This window comes from Eubalaena glacialis, chromosome 3, assembly GCF_028564815.1.
Source record: "Eubalaena glacialis isolate mEubGla1 chromosome 3, mEubGla1.1.hap2.+ XY, whole genome shotgun sequence".
NCBI classification, from domain to species: Eukaryota; Metazoa; Chordata; class Mammalia; order Artiodactyla; family Balaenidae; genus Eubalaena; species Eubalaena glacialis.
Window position 1 is genome coordinate 170,032,463 of NC_083718.1, and position 13,259 is coordinate 170,045,721.

Below are 13,259 nucleotides of genomic sequence, written 5' to 3' on the forward strand. Positions count from 1 at the left end.
AGGTAGGAGTACTACCTGCTTCACTGGGTCATGGGAACGTTCATGGAGGTGATGTAAGGCAGGTTCCCAGCACAGCGCCAGCACCAAGTAGGCCCTAAGTTGGTGTTTCTGGAATCTAGGTATTCAGGGGACACAAGTGGGCGGGGAGGGGGTGTTGGGGAAATAGGAGGAAGTCCCGAGGAGACCTGTGCACTGGTGTCAGGTCGACCTCAGCAGGGCTGGGGGAAGGGCGCACCCCCCCACCACCCCTACATCACCCCCACAGCCTGTCTTCCTTTTTCCCACCTGCAGCCCTGCCCCTGGGAGAAGGGAGACAGGTTAGGAATGGAACTTGAACAGACACATTAAACTCATTTGGGTTTAATTCACTTCCATTATGCACCAATTGAAAGGAAATTAGGTGACCTAGGTGGCCTGAGGGAGAACCTTGGTGCAGGATGCTGCCAACTTCTGTCTCTCTGGACTTATTTCCCTTGAGGCTTCCTCTTGCCCACCCCCCGGGCAGCCCTGGGTCCAGTAGTTGGGGCTTTTTAGAGCCAGTCCCCAGTACCCCCCATTATTCCTCCCTGCACTCCTCCAAGAACACCCACCCCAGGAACACCCCTACCCTCTCAGGCCCTAAAAACACATGCTAAGTGTCCAGGGCAGAGGAGACTCCAATAAGGGTTTTGGCATTTCAGACTAGTGGGAAGTCAAGAAGGGTGTTGGGCAGCGGGTGGCATGATCAGATTTAATACGATTGCTCTGGGTGGATGGGCAATGGATGGGGGGCGGTTACTGAAGAGTGAGATGGATGCAGAGAGACTGGTGAAGAGACCATCCGTACAAAGGAAACTTTAACTTAGGGGGATGCTACGGAGGGAGCATGGAATCTCTATGTATGCAATGGTGGAATTGTCAGCCCCTGGTATAGACGGTATCAGAAGGAGCCAAGGGTGACTTGTGGGCTTCTGTCTTACACACCTGGATGGATGACCATGCATTGAATTTGGAGACCAGGAAGAGGACCAGCTTTGACGGGGGACAATCATGACTTTCACCTAGAACATGTTAACCTTGCAATACCTCGGAGATAGTCATGGGGGAATTTCAAGTAGGAAGTAGATGGTTAGACATATAGGACTAGAATTCAGGAGAAGGGCGGGACTAGAGTTACTGGCATGGCAGGAAGCCGTATTGGAGCAGGCTGTAGAGTGAGTGGGAGGTGAAGAAATTAAGACAGGATAGACAATTCTTGAAGTGGAGCTATGAAAAGAGGGAGAGAAAGGTCAGGGGCCACTGTTGGCTCTGAAGGTGAATTAGCTGGAGAGGATGATGGAATGTTTCCAAGAATGGAGAGGCCATCCTTACCCCCTCCCCAAGATCCTACATAATGATAGACCAAAAATAACCAGTCCTACCATCCTGGGAGGCAGGGTCCTGAGACCTGGTAATGGATATCATCACAGAGATTGATTCTGCTCATTTGTTGGGCTGCAGGCCAGCCACAGTTCCTGAAGGAGGGCGGGGGAGGATAGGGGTGGGCATTCAGCAAAACCGTGGCTCTAAGGTCTTCTGGGAGGAGGGAACTCTAGACTCCATAGGGAGCTCCCAGGCACAAGATGGAGATACAGATCCGGTGCCCTGGGCTCTCTGCAGCCCTTGTCCCTGCTCCTTCTGACCAGGCAGGAGCAGGGGTGAGCCATCCCCACAGTCTCAGCTCCCCACGGGGCCTGCTCCAGGCTGCTATGTCCCCATCCCCTGCCGTGGCATGGCACAGCCCCAGCCATCGATCCGGTCATCCCCAGAGTCAACCAAGAAAGTCAATATTTAATTTGGGCACCATGTTAATGCCATTGATCGCCGACTCCCCTCCTCCACTTCCTCAGGCTCATTTGTCTCTTCCCACCCATGGAGGCGATGGGGGCAGTACTGGAACCCAGTGGAGGCAGAGCTCAGCCTGGGTCGGATTGGGAAAACTGGCCTGCATGTGGGGATGCTGCCCTTAGCCACCCAGGTTCCCATTCTCCCTGAGAATCACCGACCTGCTTTGTTTGAGTTTCCTGAGCCCTGTCTCCAGTGAGGAGGAGGCCGGGAGGTCCCCATGCCTCCCAGGCGGGAACTGAGCCTAACTCCCTGCAGGGTCCATACACAGAGCGGGTGTGGTTGTGGGTTGAGCGATGGAGGGAAGGATAGAAACTGTGAAGTATACCACCGTGGGAGAAAAGTGAGGGCAAATCCTAAGACCCAGAACCCGAGGGCTGTGCCAGCTCAGGCTTCTAGAGCCCCTTCTGGGTGCCCACCGCTGTACCCGTGTGATGCTGTGGAACCCACACAAGGACCTTAGATGAGGGTCCATCTCTAGACCTCAGAGAGGGGCTTGGGGGAGAGTTGAGCTTAGAGGCCTAGAGCCCAGCTGGGCAGCGAAAGAGGCTGAGGGGAGGGCAGGGCTGGGCCCACCTCAAGGCTGGGCTGGGTCCAGCTCCACTGTTTGTTCTTGTCAGCTCTGTGGGTCCAGATATGGGCAGGTGGGCTGTGCCCTTTGGCGTTCTTCCCCAGCCCAGCCCACCCACCCCCAGGAAGGGAATGGAGTCTGCTTTGGGGGCCAGGCTTGTGCTCAAACCACAACTCCATCCCCAACTTGCTGAGAGACCTTGCGAAAGTTAAATAACCTCTCTGAGTCTTAGATTCTTCTTCTGAGAAGTTTCTTAGGGCTTGGATCACTTTTTACAGTTTCAGAGGGTCAGGGATGGGCAGGGGCAAGCCTTGGTGGCCCAAGGGGGTATTACCAGAGTTCTCACACTAAGCAGCTGCACACTGGCACGGCCTTGAGAAGCTGCCAGCAACGCTGCTATGAGGCTGCTCGCTATCAGGCCTGGGCCACCGTGGCACCCTTGGTGCTCCTCGTTATCCTGAGCTCAAGAGCCAAGACCATGTCACCAAGGGGACAGTCAGGCCAGGCCTGCCATCTAGCACCTGGGTGACCCAACAGGCAGTCCAGCTTGGGGCACCAGCAAGGTGGCAGCAACACACGTACACACACACACACACACACACACACACACACACACACACACACACACATATAAGCGGGAAGAAATACTGCTTCAATGAACTTATCCACAGTTTTGCAATTGAAAAATCCCAAAAGAAGTTGTTTTCATTTCAGCATACACGTAAGTATTATGCTTCATGGGTTACTATCATTTCTATTATGAATCATGTATGCGGAGTACTAGGACATCTAAATGTCTTAGTCTGGCCCAGGTGACTCCCATCCTGAGCTGCCCAGAGATTCCTCAGCAGCCCAGCTGACCCACTCAGAGCCACTCAGTCAAGCCTTGAGCCAGAAGAGGCTGGTTTGGTCATTCATTTATTCAGTAAACATTGTCCAATGCCAAATTGTGCCAGGCCCTGAGCTGGGCACTGAGAATGTAAAGATGAGGAAGACAAACTTTCTAAGGATACCAAGGAGGAAGGAAGCAGGGGGAAGGGATGGATTTTGTTTTTTCTGCCCAAAACCTTCCAGGGGCCTCTTGTTGCTCTTAGAATAAGTTAAGTTTCCTCACAGTGGCCCAAGAGGCATGGCCTGATGTCCCTGCCTATCACTCCGACAGAGCTCCAGCCACATGGCCTCCTTTGTGCTCCTAGAACACATTTCATGGTTTCTCCCACCCCAGGGCCTTTGCATATGCTATACCTACCACTTGAAAGGCTCTTCCCTGGTTATCTGCTTTGCTGGCTCCTCATCTTTTGATTGAAGCTCTGATGCCACCTCCTGCATACCCCTTGCCCTTCTGGACCATTTTCTATCACATTACCCTAATCCTTCCATAGTACCACTTCTCCCAATCTGAAATTATAGCACCTATTTCCTATTTATTGTCTGTTTCCCCCACTAGACTGTAAGCCTCTGAGGGTGAAAAAGGGTGATAGTCACTGACATTCATACCATTGCCTGGCATATGATATGAACTTCATAGCTAATGTTGAATGGATGAATGAATGAATGTGGAATTTAAGGTTCCCAGGTATCCAGGAAGCAGGTAGAACTAAAGCTCCGGCCCTTGGTGCCCCACCACAGACTGACCATATCTGCGTCTAGACCTGGGGGTGGAGGGAGGGTGTTGCATATGCAGGCCTGGGAAGGGGAGAGCCCCAGTGGTGTCCAGCCTCAGGGCATGCATATTGCAGGAGGCTCCTTCCTTGCATATCAACTTGCTGCTAGACTGGCAGCTCCAGCTGCTGCTGAGGTTTTCACTGTCAGGGCCAGTGGTTGATTGGAGATGAAGGCTACGTCTGCTTGAGTGTGAGAGTGTCACGTATAGCTATTTACGCAGGGGTTGGCTTCCATGTGGCCCCTGGGTGCTACCATGTGCAGCTGCATGTCTGAGCAGGTTCTGCCCTTAGCTGGCAGGCAGTGCACACAGGTGATTTATGTTTTACACACCATCACTTCCAAGCCCAACTGAGGGAAGGAAGGGCCATTAGAGACCATTGAGTTCCACTCCCCCCATTGTGCAGAGAGAAAAACTGAAACCCATAGAGGGGAGAGGTTGCAAAGTTACATCAGGAGTCCACGCGGGGTCAGGTCTAACGCTCAGTGGGCAGGGAGGATTTATGGAGAACCTATGGTGTACCTGGCACTGCTCTGGGCACTGGGGACTCATCACACTAGAGCAGCCCACAGTCCAGGAAACAGGGCTTGGGGAAGAGGGAGCCAGACCTGGACATGAGCAATAGGCCCCAGAGCAGGAGGGGTCTCCTCTGTCTTTGTGGGGAGGGTGTCAGGGAAGGCCACTTAAACAAGGCAACACTTGCACTGAGCTTTGAAGACTGAAAGCTCAGCAGGCAGAGAAAGGGGAAAGGGCACTCCCAGCAGAGGATGCCATGTAAGCAAAGGCGCGGAGGCATGAAACAACCTGGCAAGTTTGGAAAATTGCAAATCATATGGTTTGGGTGGAGAGGGGAGTGCGAGGAGGATGGGCTGCAGAGATGAGGCGGTGAGGGAGGCAGGTTCTGATCACAGTGGGCCTTGTGGGCTGCGGTAGGGGTTTGGATTTTATCCTGAGGGCTGCCGGCAAATCACTGGAACAGACTTGGGTTTTAGAAGGATTTCTGTAGCAACCGAGGATAAATGAATTCAACCAATACATTCTTTTTTTAAAGATTTCTTTTTAATGTGGACCATTTTTGAAGTCTTTATTGAATTTGTTATAATATCGCTTCTGTTTTATGTTTTGGTTTATTGGCCCTGAGCCATGTGGGATCTTACCTCCCTGACCAGGGATTGAACCTGCACCCCCTGCATTGGAAGGCAAAGTCTTAACCACTGGACCGCCAGGGAAGTCCTGCAAATACATTTTGAATGCATACTTACTATGCGCCAGGCACCATGCTGGGTCCTAAGGATTCAATTCTGAATGAGGCACACCTAGTCTCAGTCCTGCAGTGAGATACACAGACAGGTGGAGCAGGTGGGACTATTGGCACACAGACTCCAGAAACACACTATTTCTGTATTCTCATTAAATCAGCTCCAATCTGACTCTCACTCTAGCCCTTGCCTAGAAGTTGGCAGAAGATGCAATCTCAACCATCCCCGGGGCCGTCTGCCACTTTCTCGATAGGCTTGTGCAAGGACCTGCTGTCCCACCCAGGTCTAAGCATGGAGCCCTGATTCCGGCTACACTAGTTACACAGAGATAGATGCCCATTGTACTAGTCCGTGTGGTCCCTTGAGGTTCAGCAACTCAGCTGTTCCTCTGCCACCCGGAAGCATTGAGGCTAGTACCTCAGTGCTTGGGCTCCAGCCTCCCCAGGTGCTCCACCTGACCCCCAGCTCCCATGATCTGTCAGGGTAGGGGCTGCCGGCCACAGATCCCCACCATTCAGACGACCCCCACTTCTGGCTCCTCTGCAGCTAGCTGTGCTCTCTCCTTTCTCTGCCCACATTGGCTGCCCTCTTCTCCCCATCCCCTTGGGAACACCTAGCACAGTCATTTCCAGAAGGTTAGCTTTTTCAAAATCAGGATGCACCGTCAGACTTCAAGCAGCTTTTATGTTCAACCCTGCACAAGTTCCCAGAGGCTAGAAAAATCAAAGGGTTCAGATACCAGCTTGGAACTGGGAAGGGAGCAAAATAATTAACATTTCAATAAATTATCCTGCCACAAAAAGTGGATAGGTGATGAGAGACCCGGGCACTGGGTCCTGTGGGAGCTCAGACAAGGGGCACCTAACTCATGCCAGAAGGTTGGGAAAAGCCTCTCAAGGAGGGAAGTTTTTGCCAGATGAGTCCTGAAGACAGCAAGGAAAAGTGTTCCAGGAAGAGGGAACAGCAGGTATGAAGGCCTCAAGGTAAGAGCCAACAGGGGTGTGTGAGGAACTGACAACTGCCCTGTGAGAATAGCTGGGACTGAAGGAGGTGGGGCTGGGTGATGAAGAGCCTCCTAAATCCCAAGCGAAGGTTTGGAGTTAATCTGACCATAAGAAGCCACTGAAAAATTTTAATCAAAGAAGAGACCCCAGCAGATTTCTGGTTTAGAAACATTTAATTGGCTATTAGTAGAAAATGAATAGGGAGAGGGTAAAATTTGAGGCAGGGAAAGCAGTTGGCAGGAGCTGCAGGGATCCAGGCAAAGGATGGTGGCTGCCTGCACCCCTGGTGGTGGCAGTGATGGACAGAAGAGGGCATTATCCATAGATAATTATGAGGAAGAAGGGACAGGACTTGGGGGGAAGGGGGGAGGGCAGATCTTCCAATGACTATCTGGGGCGAATCCCTGAGATGGGGCAGAGCAGGATGGTGGTGTGAAGGTGTCAGCAGAACATCGAGGGAGAAGAAGGAAGGATTCGGGGTGCAATGGAACCCTCCCCCCACCCCATCTCTGCATCCCGCGATTCCCAAACTTCCCACTAGATGGAGGGCTGGTGCTGGGAGACAGGCTCCGCCTCTCATCCTCTGCCCCTCACCCCCAGTGGGAGGGGCCTCCACTTGGGCCTTTTCAAACCCCGTGTGCCTGAACTCGATAGAAGAGCGTCTGTATTTGGGGCCATCAGCTGCCCCCACTCCCCAGGACTGTGGCCTCAGCCTCTAGGGCGCAGTAGTAGGGGCATCAGGCCAGAGACCTCTGCCCAGGTCCCTCCGCGCGCAGCTCTGTGCCCGCGTATACAGGGGTGTTTCCGTGCTCCGGGCTCCCTCCACCACTTCAGCTTCCAAAACCGCCTGGCTCCCACAGATAGATATGTCCCCAGCCTAGAGGCCTCCCCGTCAATGGCGCCATTGTTGCCCCCCGACGCTCTCCTTCTCCCCGACCCCACGCTGGGGGAGGGAGAGGCCCCCATTCCTCTCACTTCTAACCCGGCCCCCAAAGGCAGGCTCAGCTCCAGTCCCAGGCTGTTAGACGCCCGGCATCTAGACCTCCCAGGACCTTTGGGACCGGATACAGGTTGGCTCCCGGCAGAGCCAGATAGGAGGCGGGGCCTAGGGTGGAGTCAGGGAAGCCACCGGGGCCGTGGGTGCGGCCCAAGGAGGGATAGGAGCGTGGCCTATGGCGGGGTGGGGTCGGGATCTCCCGAACCTGGAAGCGTCCTCCCCTCACTCCAACACTCCCCACCCCCGCCCCGCCCCGCCCCGCCCCATTCACTGCGGTCGCTCGGGAGCCCAGCCCGCTCTGGCCCTCAGTCCAATAGCCAGACAGACCAGCCGTCGGGAAGCTCCCGGCCCCACTTAACAGAGGTCGTTTCTTGGGAGGCCGCGCCCAGCTCCCTGGAACTGCCAGGCCTTGCGGAGCAGGCGGGGGAAAGGGGGATGCATTTTCTGGGCCTGCACCTCCCCCCACACCCCAAGTGTTTCCGTTCTTTTCTAGATAGAATAGCTGGAGGTCCTGGGGTTTAAGTCCCGAGCTGGAGGACCTGGTCAGGCGCCTGATCCCCACCAGCAACCCCTTCCCTGCCCCTCAACGCTCAGGCCTGGAGCCTGCTCTAAAAATAGACTGAGGCGCGGGAACGTGCCTACGCGGGAGTGGGTCTGGGAGGCCTGAGTCACCCTGCCGGCAGGGCCTTCCCCCCATCTCGGGAACCTAGGCCGCCTTGACGGCCTGGCGTCGCTCTGATCCTGCTGGCCCGACTCTGCGCTCTTGGCTGTGCCATGTCCCCCTCCCAGGCCCGGGAGCTGGCCAGGCGATGGCGGCCCAGGCTGAGTGAGCGGCAGCAGCCACAGCCGGGAAGGATTAGGAGTTCCCGGTCCTGATTTATTTAGTTGTTTTTGTGTGTCTGGCGGCAGCCCCCATCCCCCAGCCGCCCGCAAGACAGTCACGTCTACACCTGCCCTTCTCTCCCGCCCAGGCCCACGGAGATGTTCTAGGCTTCTGGGTGGGGACCTGGGCTCGGAGCAGCAAAAAGTCCCAACTTGGATCTTACAGGTTCCGGAGTTAGCATCCCCATTCAACAGATGAGAAAGCTGAGCCCAGGTGAGAGGAAGGGGCCTATCACACAGCAGATTGTGCTGTGATAGCCCTGGATTCAAATCGCAGCTCCGACTCTTAGCTAGCCACTTCTTAGGGCTCGTTTCCTTACTGTAAAGCGCTCAAGTTGAGGATGACACCCATTCACCTGTGAAATGGGAATAATGATAAATACTTAGGATCGTCCTGATGATTAAAATAATTTTTTTACGGGAATTACCTGGCGGTCCAGTGGTTAGGACTTGGTGCTCTCACTGCTGGGCCGGGTTCCATTCCTGGTCGGGGAACTAAGATCCCACAAGCTGGGTGGTGCGCCCTTGCCAAAAAATTAGTTTTTAACAAGCAGCAATGACATGTTGAGTGTTACACGTGGGTTCAGTCCCAGCTCAGGAAGTTAGTTATCATCTCTGGCACCTATTTTTCTCCCCTTCTGCAAGTACAGAGGAGGATTAATGGGTGTGGTGAGCTCGCCCTGCCCACCCTACGCCTGGGGCTCAGCTAAGGTGGTTGGAGCCTGGTCACAGGGGTACTTAGATGAACGTGGAACACATGGGCCAGAGCGGGGGGTGGGAGGAGGGGCAGCATCCTGGCTTTGCATGGGTATGGCTCACCTCACCCTGTTCCCCTTTCTGAGGAGGAGGCATGTTTGGGTCATTACAGGTTTAAGAGCCTCAGACTTGGGGAATGGAAGGGGCTCAAGAGTCCCTAAGATCAACTTTTCTTTGTTGGCAAAGGGCAGGGGCCTTCCTAAAGCCAAACAGTGCATCACGGTTGACCCTGGCCCTGAAGCCAGCTCCCCAGTCCCAGGCTTTTTCTCCCCACCTTCCAACCACCTGTCCTCTGTCTTCCAAACACCAGTATCTAGCCTTTTCTGAATGGTCAAGGCTGACAATACTCAAGTTAGTTATATTTCTTTACATATTATTTGTTATTTAGGCCACTTAATGGGGGGAAAAAAAAAGTCTGATATCTGTTGGAAATGTCATTGACCTTTCAGAGCTACCTGAAATCAGCTTTGTAAATAGGAAGGGGATGAGCATGGCTGTGAGGTGCAGGGCAAGAGTCCCTGGTGAATTATATAGCCCTCCCCAATAATAATAATGTTAATAATGCACAGTTTTGAGCGTTTACTATGGACTTAGCTTAGTTTCATGCATTATCGCATTTAATCCTCCAAACAATTCCATGTGGGTGGGTGTTATCATTATCACCCCATTTTACAGATATGGAAACTAAGGGTTCAGAGAGGTGAAGGAAGAGAACAAAACCAGGAAGTAGCAGAGCCAGGATCAAACCCTCTCTGAGCTTAGATTTTATTTTTTGCCTTGATGAAAAAGTTCGGTTTTCACCCTGAATTTTCCCTTGCCCTGCCCACTCCCTCAGCCTCCCTTTCCAGCTAGGTTGTCAGGCCTCCCAAGCCCAGCCCTGGGCACTACTGGGAGGAGGTGGGGCTGGGCAGCAGCCAGAGTTTCTCTCTACCAGAGATTCCAGGTTTCAAAGAATTTATGAGTCCAACTGTCTGAGGCTTTTGCATGCAGAGCTTGCAAAAAGAGAATCCGGAAGTCCCCGAGTGCTCCTCTCCCCACCACGCCTCACCCAGGAGACTCCTTGGCTTGCTCTCCACGGAAGGGAGTTTGTCCTGGGCCCTCTTTCATTCCTGCAGCCAGTATTTATAAAGTGCCTAGTCTCTGTCATAGGCTCTGGGGATAAAATGGTAGCAAAAACAGCACTTTCTATGGTTTACAGTCTAGCAGGATGATAACTGATTATACCCCTCCCGCTTCCAAGCCTCTGCTCAGATCTACGCCTTCTGGGAGACTGTTCCCAGCTGCCTTCCCCAGCCCCTATTGGGAAGGAAGGTGAAGATAGTCTCAAAGCTAAACATGTGAGGGACAGGTGGGAAGGGAAGGCAGCCAACAGATTGTGTTTGTAGTGGTGGTAAGGTTACACTCTCTCACCGCATGTATGGAATCCCTGGCATCTGTTGAGCTCCAGGAACTGTGCTCAGCACTTGAAATTTGTCGTCTCAGGTAACGCTCACAGCATCCCTGTGAGCTATGGACAATTCCATTTTACCAACAAGGAAACTGAAGCTCTCTCTAAGAGATGAAGGGATTTGCCAAAAGTCACACAGCTAGTAAGTGGCAGGAGTGGGGTTTGAACCCAGTTATTCTGGGGCTGGAGCCGCCACTGTTAACCACTATGCTGAGTTCTTGTTTGACTTTTAGGTAAAGAAACTAAGACTTAGAGAGGCCTAGCGATTGGCTAAAGGTTGCACAGCACAGCAGGACTGTGAGTTGAGTTGGTTGGTACCCAAAGGGTTGCTTGGGTAAGGGTATATAAACTATCCTACCAGGGCCTTGGGAGGCCAACTCTTGCCCCAAAAGGGATTATTGGGGATGGGGCAGGGCCTGGAGGAAGCCTAGGGGCCAGGTCCATCTGGGGGTCTTCAGCGCTGCCTGTGCTCCACCCTCACCCCTCTCCACAGGCCTTGTGCCATGGGGCAAAGGACACTTGGGATGCCTTGGCAGATGTGGGCTACATCCCACTGTCCCTGCTGTGTTTGTTCTGAGATGTCATCTCTGTGTCCTGCTCTGTGCAGACCTGGGAAGGTGGCTGGTAGACAGGAGAAAAGGAAGCTTTAGTCCTTTGCTTAGTCCTTCACCCCTGGGAGCTTCCAGTCTGTCTGGGGAGGAGGGACTTGCCTGTGTTGGGGATTGTTACGCTGGCGAGCATTTATGAGCATATTTACTAGGTGCCAGCAGCATGAGTGCACTTTTCTCTTTGCCATTCTCTCCCTTAATCCTTTCAGCAAACCCTAAGTGACAGATATTGCTGTATTTCTGATTTTCCGAGGAAGAGGTTAAGTGATACCACCAAGTTACAGAGCCAGGATTTGAACCCAGGTACAGGCGATCTAACACCATGCTCTACTGCAGGGGTTCTCGAATGTGATCCCTGGGCTGGCAGCACCAGCCTTGCTTGGGGACTTATTTGAAAAGCAAACGCTGCTGAATCAGAAATTCTGGGGGTGGGGCCCGACAGTCTGTGTTTAACAAGTCCTCCAAGCTCCAGAGCTTCTGCTCTCCTGCTTTATAGCACCTTGGCTGGGGGGGCAGGGGGCAAGGGGCAGGTGACCTGACTAAGATCATGGGCCCTGGAGTCAGGCAGAGCTGAATTCAAATCTCTGTCCCACCACTTCCCAGCCCTATGACCGTGAGACTTAAATCATGAATCTTTGCCTTTCTAGCCTGTGAAGTGGTGATAACGGTGTCTCACCTCCTAGAATTGTTGCCGGGTTAAATGAGAGAGTAGATCTCATTTGACAGATGAAAAAATGGCGGCCTAGAGAGGGAAAAGGACTTGCCCAGGCCCCTGCTGTGTGGGCTCCTTTCCAGAGAGGACTCTGCCCTGTGGGTCTGTCCCAAAGAGACCAGTTCACATCCAGCTCCATCCTGGCTAGCTGTGTAACCTTGAGCTGATTCCTCATGTTCTCTCTGCCTGTCTCCTCGGGCTTAGAATGGGGATCGTAACAGTGCCTGGGCCTCCTGCCCTTGTAGTGAGACTAAAATGAGTTTCTCTGTGTATGGTGCCGGCCAGCACTTCAAAAGGGCTCAGTAAATGTTAGCTGCTGTTATTAGAGGCAGAGGCAGGATCAATCCCTACTGTCTTCTAACAGCCCCCCACCCCTGGTCAGAGCATGATTAGGAGTTTAGTGCAGGTCAGAGAGCGTGGGAATTCTGAGGAGCAGAATCTTCCCCTCGGGGGAGAGCATTTTGGACCAGATAATTCTGTATTGTGCAAGACTGTTCTGTGCATTGCAGGATGTTTAGCAGCATCCCTGGCCTCTACCCTCTAGATGCTAAGAGGTGTCCCCCCACCAAGTTGTGATGACCCAGAATGTCTCCAGACATTGCCAAATGTTTCCTGGGGAGGAAAACTGCCCTGGTTGAGAGTTACTGAGGTAATCAGGCAAGGTGGTTTGAGGTGCTTTAACACACCAGGTGGGTTAACACGGGATCCTACGGTTTACCTCTTCGTATGGCGGGGAGGCTGGGGCCCAGGGGCACAGAGTGGGTAGAGATAGGTCTGGAATCCAGGGCTCTTGTGCCTGTCACCTCTCCACAGGTCCCTCAGAACAGGTGGGGAGAGCCCAGGGGACAACCAAGCTGGGGCCCAGGATGCCTGGAGCGTTCCCCCTTCCTTCCCCAGTGTCTACCTGCCTGACCATTGCCACATCCACTGCAAAGCCCATCAGAGTCTGGGCTTACCTCTCCAGAAGCTCCAAACAGGTGCCTGGTGTTATGTGCTACTGAAGTAAGACACCCTCGTCGCGCATCTAAGAATGCTGTTGCCAGGGCCAAAGTTGCCAGGGCTGGGGGTGTCAGTGTGGAGCTCGCCATGGCCCTGCGGGGGAGGAGGGCATCAGCAAAGTGGAGCACCGCCCCACCTGCTGGGACCATAAAGCTGCCACCAGAGGTGAAAGATGGGTCCCCCTGCCACGGGGATGCAGAGAGCCGTGGAGACATGGTGGCAGGGCTGATTTAGAGCAAGGAGAGGGAAGGAGGGAGAATGAGAGACACAGTCAGAGAGTCAGAGATACAGAGCCAGAAACAGAGACACAGCCAGAAACAGAGACACAACCAGAGAGAGGCAGAGGGAAAGAGACAGGGTGAAGAGAAGCAGAGAACACGGAAGCTCCAAGACAAAGAGAGATAGGAGATAAGGACATAAAGACGCAGAAAGTGTGAGAAACAGACCCGAGACACAGAGGGAGATGCAGAGTTAGAGACGCAGATCCAAAAACAGAGG